Source organism: Chiroxiphia lanceolata, chromosome 5, assembly GCF_009829145.1.
Source record: "Chiroxiphia lanceolata isolate bChiLan1 chromosome 5, bChiLan1.pri, whole genome shotgun sequence".
Classification (NCBI taxonomy): Eukaryota; Metazoa; Chordata; class Aves; order Passeriformes; family Pipridae; genus Chiroxiphia; species Chiroxiphia lanceolata.
In genome coordinates, this window is record NC_045641.1 from 63,320,205 (window position 1) to 63,334,744 (window position 14,540).

Consider the following 14,540-nt stretch of genomic DNA (forward strand, 5'->3'; position numbering starts at 1 on the left):
TATGCCTTAATGGATACAGTTTCTGTATATCCAGCTTGTCCAGTGAGGGGCCATTTATTTGCCCAGCTTCCCTAATCCCCCTACACTAGAACAGACAAAGTGCATTTGAAGTGCAGAATAACCAAGAGCACCAATTTTAAGTCTAACCCTCAAAGAGGTTTTCCACAGATTTTTTTTTCCTTTTGTTAAACTTTCAAAGCAGTACAATAGGATGAACGAAGAAAGCAGCAATTTTTGTCACGTCAGACTTGACAGTAACTTTTGTCGAGATGGAGGAATCCTTTCCAGCTGCTCCCGAGCACTAACCTCAAATGGATGACTGCATGAGGTAAGACAGGACTTCTTCAGAATATAGAATTAAGTCATTGCAGTGAATGGGTAAGCAGGTTTTTATTATTACACGAGAAGGAAACCTACGTTTAGAAGCGGCTAAGTATTAAACACTCTTAAACACGTCTTAGGACAACATCCTGCAGAGATTAAGCCTTTACCATAACACAGTAACTAAACTGAAGGAACAGACACGCAGGCATTACAATCCCTTGCACTGCACTTATCTGAGATAACAATAAAAAGGCTAAAGGCGAGACAAGCAGCAGCCTGTGTGAGCCGCGGGCGGTGTATGCGGTGCCTCACGTAGGGGTGCCATAAGCCCTCTGACGACGGAAGCACCAGCGGCACTTTATGACCCCGCGGCTGCCGTGCCGCGGGTCACCGGCGCTCCGGGCGACGAGGCCGAGCGGCACCGACGGCCCTCGGGGAGCAGGGGCAGCCCCCGCGGCGCCGCTCCCGCTCCTCCTCCCGCGGGGCTCAGGGACGAGCCGCGCGGTGTCTCTGTCCAAGCCGTGTAACCGGGTCACGGCGCCGGCCCGGACGGCCCGCGGGGGTCGCGTCCCTGTCCCCCGTGCCCTGTGCCCCGTGCCCGCCGCGGCCGCTGCCGCCGCTCCCCGCGCCGCGCACACACCGCGCTGCGCCGGGGCCGCTCCCCCGGGCGGTGCCGAGGTGCGAAGCGGATCCCCCCTCCCCGCTCTGCCTCCCCGCAGCCCCGCAGGGGTCACTTACCTTGGCCTCATGCTGCCGCTGCTGCTGCCGCTGCCGCTGCTGCTGCCGCCGCCCGGGGCTGGAGCGCGGCGGGACCGGCCCGTCCCTGCCCGCCGCGGGAGGGGCGGCTGCGGCGGCGCGCGCGCACCTTGGCAGCTCGCGCGGCCGCGACCCCGCCCACCCCGGCGCGCGCGGGCAAAGCCCCCACCCCTCCCCTCCCCGCCCGTCCCTCGGAGCGGCGTACGGGGAAAAAAAGGGGGCGGGCGGCGGGAAGCGGCGGCTCCAAGCGCTGGGCACGCGGCGAAGAGGAGCGGAGGAGAGCGACGGCAACAGGAAGGCAACAAGTGGCGCCGGCCAACGCGGGTTGTTCCCCGCCCACACGCTGTTCCCCTCCCACAGCCCCTCCGCGGTCCCGCTGGTCCCCCCCCGCCCCCCGCGGCAGTGGTTCGCTCCCAGCGCTCGAATCGCAACAGACCGGGCGGGGATTGGCGGAGACGAAAAAAGGGGGCGGGGTGAGACGCCGACCGTTTAACACACACACGCCCCGGGGCTCGGGGGCGCGCCCTGTGCTCCGGGAGCGCGCCGGGCCGTCGGGACGCGTGAGGGAGGCGCCGAAGGAGCCGGGCGACGGCACCCGAGGAACCGGCGGGGGAAAGGCGGCGAATCAGACCTAAAAAACGGCCGGGGAGGCGCCCGTAAAATCGTCACGAGGAAGGGCGAAATACATTTTTGGGATCGGGGCTGGCTGGGGAGAAGCTCGCAGCGGTGTTCGTAGCAACCCGTCCTGTCGGGATCCTGATGCGCTCGGGAAAAGGCTCTTTGCCCCCGCGCTCGGCGAGAGGAGCAGTGTTACAGCAGGTGAATGCTGCTGTGCTCCCATTATCCTTGTCTCCTGCTAATCGAGTCAGCTCGGGAGACCCAAATATTGCCTAATCCCACGGGTGACACTGAGGTGACAGTGCTGGCACGGGCTGCACAGGGAAACGACAGAGCCCTGGTCTCCAAGAGAGCGCTGAGAGGAGCACAGAAACGTTTAGTGTGTGCATGTGGGATCACAGGTATGAGCACGCACATCTCCCTTTTCATTTGCTCTCAGAAGCCCCTGGTTCCCGACTGATCCAGCAGGCAGGAGGAGCACAGTCACGGCTGCCCGAAGATATACACATACGTTTGTATACTGTTCGTATATAAACGTGTCCTTCCTAGCTGTGCACTTCAGCGTGTACAAGCAGTGCACACGTTTTGTGCTGCCCTGGCCACACTCAGCTGACAGTGCCCTTGAGCCCTTCAGGCGAGGGAGCCAGTCAGTGAGCACCGGAATGGAGCAGGAACGCAAACCAACACAGCACCGTCCATGATTCAGGGATTAGGAGTCCAGCACAGACCCAGGAAAATAGCAACAGTAATAAGTACACCAGTTTTCCTTCAAATAGGCTTCTTCAGCAGAGATAATTCGAACACCTCTCCCATCCAGAACCACACGGTCCCAATGTCGCCGATACCAAAGCCACAGTCTCACAACCCTGCCCAAGGAGAAGTTTTGATCTCCATAGTCTATTAGAAATTTTGGTGTGAAAAGCAGTCAGGTACTGCAATAACACACGATAAAACACCAAACAGATACACCAAACAGACATCATTCATAAGCGATGCATAAAATGAGCTCATGATATGGCTGAGCAAATTCTTACTACAGTGTGGAGCAACAAATATCAGCCAGAAGTGCACAATTCCCAATTCACTGTCTATATCCATGTCTGAGAACAGATGGAGGAAAGCCTTTAGCTGATCTAAACTTGGCTCAACCCACCCTGTTTACTGATGGTGTTTCCATGAGCATAGAAATTAGAGCTACTGGTTGCAATCACTGGAGAGCCTCAGCCTGCTGATTCAGCTTACGTGCTGGAAAATCTGGCAAGGACACCCTTCCTTACCTGAGCAGATGCACAAAGTCATGCCCATACAAGTACCAAAGGGTAGCAAGAGTCAGGGGATTCCAGGGGATATTCCCCCTTGGAAGTCACTGAAGGTCACTGACAGAGCAGCTCTTTGCAAGGTGAGGCAGCAGCTTCTACTACCTGCTCATAACCAATATATCAAGGTGTCCTTCTCTGCAAAGATGCAGGTTGGGGCTGTGTTAGATTACTGAAAAATGAAAGCGGACAGAGGAGTAGGTTTACACAAAGTGATTTGGGAGACGTTTTAAAATGCTCTCACAGTGTGTGTAGTGATTACTGGCTGAGCGCTCAGAGCAGTCAGGAGGAGGGCTGGCAGTTTAACAGTAATCTTTGTAAAGTGCTAATAAGGACCCAAACAATTCCCATTAGGGAACTGGAGAGTCATCTGCACTCTAGCAGGAGGCTGCCTATGGCATCCACGGCAAGACTTGTACGTCTTGGCTCGATATTTTGGAATCCAGCAGCAGAGAGGCTTAATCATATGACAGGGTTATTTGCATCATTATGCTGTTGGATTCCCAGAGAAGTTTTCACAATGCACTGTAAGAGGAAGGGTTTAAACAAGTAGAACTGAAGGAAAAACAAAGCACTATACTGCCTCTGCATGTCCCTTTTCACTGCATGCACGTGGTGCTCAGAGTGGGAGGAGGGTGGCAGGCAGTACTGTGCAGAACTTTAGGCTCATAAAGCACACTCACAAAAACTGCAGCATCGGTACAAAACGGGCTATTTTGCAGAATAAAAGCAAATTAAGGCAGCTGAAATCCTGCATCACAGCCTGGTAGAAGTTTAATGTTCCAGACTGGTGATGTGCAAGGGAAGTCCACCACTGTGTTTTGCCTGAGGGCTTTGCAGAACTACTGGTTTGCACTGGGCTGGGTAAGTCACCTCGCCCCAGCCAAGTAGTGATTGACTCCCTGTGAATTCGTGCCTGCAAGCTCAGTAAAACTGGGTGTTGGCACTCCAGAAGTGACCGCTAGTAAGCACAGCAGCTGTTGAGGAAGCAGTCCCAAACCAGCCCAGGGAAAATATTGTGGTTCAAGATTGAGGTCTTTAAAGGAGGTGAGCTGCTATTGCTCAAAATAAAGTCAGATTATAATAGTGTCCCCTCTTGAAAAGTCTATATAGCAAAATAAGGCTTGCTTTTTTTTATGTATTCTGTTTCTAGGAGAAATTACTGAAAGATCATAAGAGCTAGGTGTTGCTCCCAGGAGTATATATAGCAAGGGAGGGAAGTTACAGAAGAAAATTTAAGAAATTTTTTGGTATCTCTACGATATCAAAGCTATTTTCACAGTAAAAATAGCCAGGGAATCTTAAATTCTATTCTGACAACCTTCCAAGGCTCAGGACTTGCCAGGTGCATAGACTGCTCCTGTGGGAATTTGTAATCTCTTTAAAAACCAAGAACAGCAAATTCCACTGGAAGCATACTGTCCCAGAGCAGAGTCCCCACATCTGGAATTAGCAAGATAAAACACAGCAACTGGATTTTCCAACAAGAAGATGATCACCAAACTACAGCACTGGAAGGGATACTGAGAGGTCATCTAACTCCATCCCTGTGAAAGCATCTCTGCCCCATCTGTTTTACCCCTTAAAGACCTCCCCAGTGCTGCAGACACCACAGTCCATCCAGGCAAGATGGTCTTTTCTCACAATTCACTCTTTTTGCCTTTACAAAAAGTTTTCCCTAATGATTAACGTGGATCTTTTCTACCATAATTTACATCTACTTCTCATCCTACCCAACAGAAACAAAATGTTTGTTCCTCTTACTCCTGCAACAGCCTTTTAGATGTATGAAGATTTCTCCCGTCACTCCATACTACATTCCCCAGACCTAAAACTCCATTTCTTCTTGCCTGTCCTCCTGGTTTAGATTGTGAGACTGTTGATTCCTGGTGTTCCCCTTTGGTGGCTCTCACTGTAGTCCATGTCTTTCCTGAATTTCTCTGTGCAGGAACAGCATGCAGCATGTTCCCAGTTGAGACCTTACCAGCATGATGCAGAATGGAAGGAGCACTTGGTGTGTTCTGCAAACATCCCTCCTGTTTATATGTCTTACACATTTACAGTGCCAGAGGATTTTTTTTTTTTTTTTTTTTTTACTTTCTACATCAGTATTTGTAAAAGTCAAGGCCACAACATGAAACCAAAGCACCACTGAAGCACCTCCATTGACAGGAGCTCTCATCTCCTGTATGCAAACCTTTCTGTTAAAAGTCACTGTATTTAAACTACCACCTGCTGGAAGCAGTTTAATCGGGGATCTCCTTGATGAGTTATAGTCTTGTTTTCTCATGCTTACATTTACTTGGACAGCTAGAGCCATTTTTTTTTAATGCAGAAGTAATCTCTATACAAATCAGCAGCTGAGCACTTCCAAAAGATGAACTGTTTCCAGAAGAAACTGAAGGACTAGTCTAGTCTAGAGAGGTCTTAAAATCCGCTGTCTTCTGCAACTGTTAGCAGGAAGAATTGCCCAGTTCTGGAGGAAACACAGCACTGACTTCCTAAGAAATAACACAGGTATTCTACCTGTGTTTGAAATGCAAGGCAGAAGTCATCAACCACCCAGAATTCTCCTGTTGCAAGTGATTATTCACTGCATAGGCATTTGAATAGCTGTAATATTTATGAAATGATGCTATCCAACCCCCTTCCACCACCCTGAACACACATGCACACCCTAATCCAGACTAATGTTGTGTGCTGGGGTGGGAACTGAGTTCCAAATAAATTGCTGCTGATGTTTTGTTACAAGAAAACAAATACAAGTCTAATTCACTTGAAAAAAACCCTACCAATTGGCTCACTAAGAAAAAGTAGAAACTTCTCTAGATAAAAACTTCTGCAGTTAAGCAGGGAAATAAAAAGATGGCCCATTAGAGACAGTAAATTTTGATCACGTAGAAAAAAGTTTCTAACCCTCCACACTGAGAAAATAAGCTTTCAAATAGGAACCAATATGGAAAGTTTGTACATGCAAATCTGCTGAGTGTTCTGTATAGACTTTAGTACTTGAAAACTAAATTCTAGGCTCTGGGTCTGTGCATAGATACCGTAGACAATTTCACTGTTCTCAGATTTTTCCAAGCAGTAAAATCCAAAATAGCAGCTGAGTTTGCTGCTATGACTCAAGACTGTGGGCATATGAGAAGCTGGTGAGAAACACACAACTTTCACTGCACTATACTGTAAAGTTTTAAGTAGAAGTAACCCAGAACAAAGGCTACACAAGGGCAGAAAACTCCCTCCCAAAACGGTACATTATGCTAAGGGCTGGGAAGAGTAGCCCAGCTGAGTTTCACTTCACTCTTCCTTTAGGAAGTACGGCTCAAGTGTGTGAAGAGCTGCAAGATCAGTCAAAGCAGTAAAACAAGTGTTTGCCAATGAAGAAAACATAGATATTCAAGAAGACAATACCCAGACGAAGTACTACTAGACTGTTGCCATACTATGCAATTAATACATTAACCAAAAAATCAGAAGTACAGCATTTCCTTGTACTCGCCAAACTGAATGGATTTAAACATGCCATGGTGAAATGTAAGGAAAAGTCCTGCAAGGTCATCATTGAGACACTTTATTGGTTCTTCATCTAATTTGGGCCATAAAATTCCACACAAGAACTGCCTGTAAAGTTGGGACTGGTTTACTCCATGTAGCATGCATTAAGGTCTAAAAGGCATGTTTACTATGTGGAGTTTGGATTAATGGACAGCCTGAGCTATGTTTCCTATACTTGTTTTTAAAGCAACAGCTTTTTACTCCTTTAACCAAGTGCATAGAGCAGCTCCCTTGTGGTATTGTCTAGAAATAACTGACAGCCCCAAATCTCAAGCAGATATGGGACAAACTCTTAACCATGGTTAGGTTCTCTTTAGCAAAAGGCTCTGTTGTCCTGGCTGAGAACCTTATTGCTTTACTAGTACTACTGGAATTGTCCTTTGACAAGCTACAAGAAAGACTCTACCTATGTTCCATTCAAATTCATCACTGTTTAGAGAAGTATCAATAAAAAGGGAAAAGTAAATCAGTGAAGTCGCTTTATTGATCCTGAGAACATGAAACTACTATTAATAAAACATGTCAATGTTGTTTTACGGGTAGGTCAAAGTCCTGCTAAGGGTGTGTTTGTCATTCTAATTTATGTGCAGCTTCATCAACAAAGTATTTGCTATTGCAGTATTGTATTTATTCATCTCCTGTTCTCCTCCCCCACTGCCAGAACATCTGCTAAACGTTTCTGAATCTAAGCTTGTTGGGATAGGGCCCATTACTTTTACATATTTATGAACTGTGTGGTACACTGGCACTCATTCAGCACAGACTGCTTCCCAAGGCTCATGCGCGAATGACATCAACCGGTGTGGGTTTATGTGCAGGAGATCCACATGTGCAGGGGTCACAGAGGGGGCTGGAAATCCAGCTACATCCAGAAGTATTTAAGCTCCACTGCTGCTGAGGGACAGAGCTATCTACTAATATATGAACGATGCAGGAATGCAGAAGAGGAAGAACAGGTATTTACAGTGTCCCCAGGAACTGTAATGAAGAGTAGTGGGCTAAAACTGAATGAAAAGAAGTTGTATCTGACTCCAGAAACATCCAGAAATATCACCAAAATAGTTTTCAGTTTGGTCAAACAGTGCAACAAAACAAAAGCTACTATGCTCCTGTTAGTTACAACAGGCGGGACAAAGCAGAACACAGGACTGGTTCTGGGGATGGAAAAATTAACAAATAATTAATTTCTGATTTCTGGGGTTTTTTTCTGTAGTAGCCCAGCCTCTCATGCCAACACTCACACAGGCACAGCTTTATACTATTTACACACTGAGGGGAGTGTGTTTGGTCGTTATTGTGCAGGGCACTCACACACGTGACTCCCATTACACGAACAGAAGCCGTGTTCATAAACTGCCTTTCTGTGCCTGGGCTGAGTGGACCTGTCCCTATTTGCCTTCCCAGCTGGTTTGCAAACAGTGCCTTTCCAAAGTCGAGGTTGTAAGATTTTCAAAGCTCGTGAGAGAGAACGTCTCCTCTCGACTGTGAGAGCTCTGAGGATCATTTGTCTGCCTAAATCCATGCCAGCAAAAGCACAAGCACAATCGCAGCCTAATAGTCTTAATGAGATTACAGCCAGAGATGCCCCAGAGCTGCCGTCTGGCCAAGGAACAGAACAAGCACCAAATTCATCTGGAGGAAAAAAAAAAATCTCCTTGGCTTTCATGTGACCAGGCTGTAGGTTGATCAAGATTTCAGATCTATGGCGTACAAGATACCTTTCATTTCTGCTTTCCTCATATTTCCTTAGTATTTTTTTTTTGTAATGCATTGTTTTTTCACAAAGCAGCATATTCTTTTCACAGATCTCCAGGTTTCATTAACATTTTTCAGGACAGAATTAAAAACTGATGATCATAGTAACATGATTACATTTATAGATGCCTATTGTTAGCCATGCTAGGTTGATCTCACCCGTGGCTACTGTCTGTGTGCTTGACTATGACATCCATGTGGTACAGTGGAGCATGGTTGATATTTGCCAATATAATAATTCCTTTTATCAGCAGTTTATCTGGTGCATCTGTTTGTCTCACTGGAATGAAATTGCTTGTAACTCTATCTTACGTAGGGCAATCTTTCTGCACCTGTTCAAGCATTTGATTTACTCACTGCTTAAATTCTTAATCTCAGCAAAACCAAATAAGTTAGCTTGTATAACAAAGGCTGGAATGGTGAATGAAATGAAATGCTGATCTAGTACTGTATTAGCTGGCTAGAGCACAAAACCTGGCATTAAGGTACAGATTGTGCAGTGCTCGCTGCAAACTGCAGTTCCTGCCCTGCAGATCTCATCGAGCTTGCTATGAGAAACCTGCTGCTGACGGGTGAGGCTGCAGCTCCTGCAGGAATTCACGCCCAGGACAAAAAGCCAGCAGTGCATTCATGGATTTTGCGTGAAGCCTAGAGCCAGCACAAAAGAAAATCCCTCTCCTTAGACACAAGAACCCCCAGAATTTGATAGTTAATAACAAACAATAAATAACATTTGCAGCAGGAGGTACGAGGGGCCGGCTGGGTCAGTACTCACAGAGCGAGGCTGCGTAAGTGACCTTCTTCCCACGAGTCAACTCCTCCCCGACAGGTGCTCATAGTTCTCCCGCCTCTGCAAGGGCTGCCATCTAAATTAGAGCCCCCTCACCACTCCTCGTGCCCTGCCCCCACACGGGTTTCTCCTCGGAGAGCTCGTACTAACAATCTTCTCCTTCTCTAGGCTTGCCAGGTAAAGCCAAAATTTAAAAGAAATGGGATCTCAGATGCAAATCGCCTTCTGTAAGTCTTTCCCGGAGCATCTCGCAGGGGCTCAGGGAGGCTGTGTGATGATGGGTCTGGCTGCCAATTCGTCACTGTTGCCACAGTAACGGAGCAGTGGTCCCCCGTGGCTCGCTAAGGGAGCACCGAGTGTGTGTATTGCCTCCTCCTTTGAGGATTCCTCTGACCTGGGTAATCCACACATTTCTTAAAAAAAAGGTTGTTTTATACAGAAGGTATTTCCCTCACACCCCACATACACCCCACAGCCCCCCTCTCCCCCTGCCTTGGTTACTCCGCTCACTGAGCTCTACAGCACCTTTAAACCTTGTTTGCATAGTATAGGAAAGCTGGCATAGCCCCGGGAGAGCTGCTGGCTTCCTCTGGGAAATATCATGTCTCTTGTGAAAAGAGGAGAAAAGAGACCTTGTTCTGGTAAACATGCGAACACGAGCACACGCTCAGCAGTGTTTGAAGAAGTGCTAGGACAGAGCGATATAATCTTGTCTCTGTGAGCAGGTGAATGAGCAGTTGAGACAGCAAAAGGGTATTTTTCTGCCAAATGTTTCTCTGCCAACACAACCAAGCACAAGTGTGTCTGTGAGGCCCTATTACAGCTACAGGGAAGCTCAGGGTCGGCAGAATTCCTTTGTTCCTGTCCCCTCAACTAAAAAGTCTTGGCGTTATCCTTCCTGAGCCTTAATATTGCTGTTTTCTACTTATTTTTGTTATAACATTGACATAAACAGTATCAGTAATGGTAGGCAGGACAGTCCACAGCAGCAGAGACCTACAGAGCCTGGGCTGTAGTCAGAGAAGCAATCAGGACTGCAGAAGCAGGCGTTATTTTGCTGGACAATGAACAATTCAGCCTTGTTTTGGAAAGCAACTCCTTGGATAGTTAAATAATACCACTTGTTTATGAGACAGACTATTTATCTCATCTTCTTTAGAAAATGTTGCTAATGCTTCTTTGTTGCTTTCCTTATTATTCTCTCTTAAAGCCAAGTGCTTCTTTTAAGGTAATGGATTTCCTCTCTCAGGATGCCAGTAACAAACACAGCTCTGTGTGCATGTAGGTGGTGTGGACAAAAACAAACACACAAGTAAAACCCACACATCTGCTTTCTTAACTAAATTTCCTGCCCTCACTTTCAACTCAGTTTGTTTGAGCACTCTGTGACAGTGGCTCATCCCAACTTGTTAGGTAAGGACAAAATCCAAACACCATGACAAGGGGTTAAGTACCTTTTTGCCCCATATAATCTGAATCAGCAGAGATGGGACTAGTGCAGAACAGCAGTATCAGCCAGAAGGGTTAAAAAGACTTGAACTAGATTTAAAAAACTGTGAGTGGGCTAAAAAGAATCTCAAGCTTTAAAAGCAATAAAATTCTAATCTTTTTACTTGTCTTTGCCTTCAGACTGAGTTTTCTAGCTTTTCTCCAACACACTACGAGGATTAGAAATTAATTTGGTTTAGAAAAAAACTTCCATTTCTCCTTCATTTACAGGATTCTGAAACGTGGGACTTGGAGAACATCACCAAATACAATGATGACCATGACAATGCCACTGGGCTTGGCAGAGCAGAATCTCTCTGCAAAGTAGGAAAATCCATCTAGGCCCAGCCTCAGGAAGTTTGGAGCCTTCACATTAAAGATGCTGGATTTAACAGCACCACCCACACACCCACAGACACACCCACACACACCCTCCCTCCTTGCATGGTGGCTTAGTGTAGTGGCTTGTTCAAAATTAGTTATGAGTACACCCAGAGTTGTAAGCATCCGGTTCCACACAGATGTGAGCTTACTAAACCAAATGAAGGCATGTTATAAAAGTTCCATTTACCACAGACATTTTGTGCCTGCTTCTTCAATAATCTTAAATGAGAATGCAGTAAGATCAGAAACTGAGCTGCACACTTAGTCTTACACAGGGAAAATGTTGGTTGGTACATATAATTAAATATATCTGGTTTGCTGACACTCCCTCCCTCGCCCCATCCCTCAGATATTTTTACGCTTGGCTTAGTGGAAAAGACTTGGTGCCTCTGGGTGTGATTGCATGAAGCCATTCAAAATGAAGCTGTCCCCTGAAGAAGACAACCCTGAGAAGGAATAGTGCTGGGCTAGCAGAGGGTATGAAAGCAGCAGAGGGTATGAAAACAGCAGAGGAATGAAGGGGAGAGGAGGTGGCTGGGCTTGGCCTGTGGCACTGAGAAGCCTTTTCCATTTGCAGCTTTATCTTCCGGCAGCCAGAGCTATTTAATGGGATCACAAGGGCTGCTGTGCCATTACTTACAGAAGAGGGTATAAAAATGACAGCAGCTAATATGCACCAATTTCTCATCAGCCGCCTCATCAGGCTAATTTCACAAACAGAACATTTCAGAGGCTAACAGGCTGGAAATGACATTCTGTCTGCTGGATTCAGACCAGCACAGAGAGACTACATCCCTGTGCCTGGACACTTCAGTCCCAGCCACAAACAAAAGGAGGGCTACCCTAAATGTATGTTCACAGGAGGACACAGACCTCATAAAATGAGCTGGAATGCTAAAGACACAGCACAGTCATTCTTCCTAATGATTAGGAGACAACAGGAGTGGAAACATTGAATGTTCCTTTGTCCATAAATGTCCAGACCACATTCCTGGTTCTGAACTTCCCTCACAGAAAGGAAGGCTTTGTCTGGAGCTCCCGACTGAGGCCAGCAAGAAAGTCTTAAAAAAAACCCAACAAAAACTAACCCAAACTTAGTGGACCAGGGTGAAAAACACCTCTAACTGAGGCCTTGGTTCAGAGGAGGCGTTCATGCTTCCAAGGGAAGAGGCTGGCTGATTGGAAGGGCAGAAAACTGGACAGAGATGTGTGTGGTCTGAGAGCAGGATAAAGACAGGGAGTGTGTGTTTATGTGTGTAGGAAGGGAGCAAACTGTTGGTAGTGGGAGTGCAGTCCATGCACATGAATTATAGATGTCAAAGCTGAAAAAGGGCTTGTTGGCCTGTTCACTTTTCCTGCTTGTAGCCACTGAAGATTTGAAAACTTGAATCTTCCACTCATTGCACCAAAGGAACTAATGCAGTATATCTGCTCTAGTATCATCAATCACTAATTAGATAATTCTGACTAAAAAAAAAAGTGATGATTGGTTCTTTCAAACACTGAGGTTCATTTTCCTCTTAGTATCACTATCCAGGTTTTTTTAAACATACATTTAAATTTTTTCACTCTGATCTGTAGTTAGGCTTGTTAGGAGGTGTCTGTGCTGTCTTTCTATTTTTAAAATATGGGCCCACATTTGATCAGTTTTTGCTTGAAATTCTCTGGTGCACTGCTGGTAAAATTAACTCATAACCAGTTTTCAAGGCTATTGTAATCTTGTCGCCACACTAGAATATATTCTGTGCTAAGTGATTTGGATATGCTAGGCTTTTTTCACAGTATTTCCACATCTGATTTGCATGGAGATCCTTGCTCCTACTTGTCTATACTCCTATTAACTGCTGCTATGGTCATGCATGTTATTGATGGGTTTCTGGAAAGCTCAGCAACTCAGCAATTTTATAACTGCATTATAAATAATTCAATCAACTGTTCTTCCCCACATCTACTTCTCATTTATTAATGGACTTTCTTTCTAGGCAGTATTTTCTCATCTCTCATCACCATCCAATATATATATATACTTGGGGGAGGAATGTAATTAGTTTTGCGGTCCTTCTGCCAAAACTTCCACTGACTTCAGTCAGATTTGCCTGAAGAATGCCTGATTATAGCCTGTAGGAGTTGGTCCTATTTCTGTACAGCAGGAACAGGCTGAAGTGAGTGCACACAGGTGGGCAACAGAGTCCCACGGGCATTTGAACCCACAGGCATTTTATGAGAAGCATGAAGACGTGGGTTTGTGTGTACAAGAAGGTGAAGGACACGGGGAGAACCAGGCAAAGTGAACGAGGAGTCTGTTATACAAGAGCAGAGGGAACTGAAGATTTTACATGATTAATTCATGTTTAGTTGTTTGGAGGTTTCTTTTGTTTTGTTTTCAAATAACAGAAGAGTGGATTTTCTATTTCTCCCCTTTTCTGTCATCAGACAGCTGTGCAAATATTTTAGCATGTGATTGTGGAAGCACAACACTGAAAACTCCTGAATTGTGCCAAGAGAAAAGTACAGGAAAACAAAAGGCAAACGCCTGGGGTAGATCGAGCTGCCAGGATCTTCTGTCCCCAGGGGAACCAGACAGAGGAAAAGGGAGAGAAAAGAGGAGAACTCTGATAGCTTTCACTGCTTGCAGTGACAGTATCCCAGGTCAGAAGGAAACACAGACTTTTGTAATCTTTTTGAAGGAGGGTAGTAAAGGTATCAGAGCAATTAGCAGTCATAGAATAAGGCCTTTCTTGAAGGTTGTTGGCTTTATCTGCAGCACCAACTGTTTATATTGTACTTGCCCTAAGATACTGAGTTCTCAGGTTGCAGGTAAATTGAAAACCCAACTTAAACAGTGCAATAAGTCAGTCTTTGAAGTTAGGAAATCAGACCTACATGTCTGTGGTTATACTGGCCTGGCATGAAACAGGTCTGTTTCCAGCAGCTTTAGGGGCTCATCAGCAAAGCAGTGATTCGGGCCAGCTGACTGAAAACGCATCTCTTCACAAGTTCCCTCAGGAGTTTCTGCAACACAAGTGTGGGCAGTGGGTGATAACACAAACCTAAATATGCCACAGCCAGGAATAAAGCTGCACTGATTCTTTGCCAAAGAATCCTATTTCGTTACTGTAGGGGGATGAATTAATCCATAAAAAAAATTAGCTATCACTTCCAACATTCTCAGTGGCTTTTGTCACACTCATTCAGTGATTCCTGTACATCAAATGACAGCACATCTTCATCCTTCCCTCCTGCTTAAGTTAAAACAACAGGTCATGCTGTAATAGTACCCTATCTCCCAGCCCATCCTACTGGTGAGAAGTCAAAGGATCAAGATTTCCCCCTGAAGCTGGTTATCATTCACACAGAGCTGGGGATATTTCTCTTTTTTTTTTAGGCCCATAAAACTGCCAAAGTTACTCAAACAAACAAGAAACTCTTGGCTGTACTGCATGTAATCTCCCATCCCATGGAATTAAGCAGGTGGTTATTAAAACTGTAATAACACCCACACTGTGAGCACATTTAAACCCTAAAGGAAGAAATTCTTCCTTCCATCAAAG

General features: G+C 45.9%; 1 protein-coding gene across 5 annotated transcripts in view; it reads right to left on the reverse strand.

The window, feature by feature from the left end:
* Positions 1-9,397, reverse strand: part of MICAL3 (microtubule associated monooxygenase, calponin and LIM domain containing 3) — a 168,157-nt gene extending 158,760 nt beyond the window's left edge. For 3 of the 5 annotated variants that reach the window (XM_032689367.1, XM_032689366.1, XM_032689365.1), the window contains exon 1: positions 9,103-9,395. The gene's annotated coding sequence lies outside the window, so the exon portion shown is untranslated. Of the gene's footprint in view, positions 1-9,102 lie in introns of all 5 variants that reach the window. The other 2 variants (XM_032689368.1, XM_032689369.1) reach the window with 2 other exon arrangements.
* Positions 9,398-14,540: the final 5,143 nt, after the last annotated feature.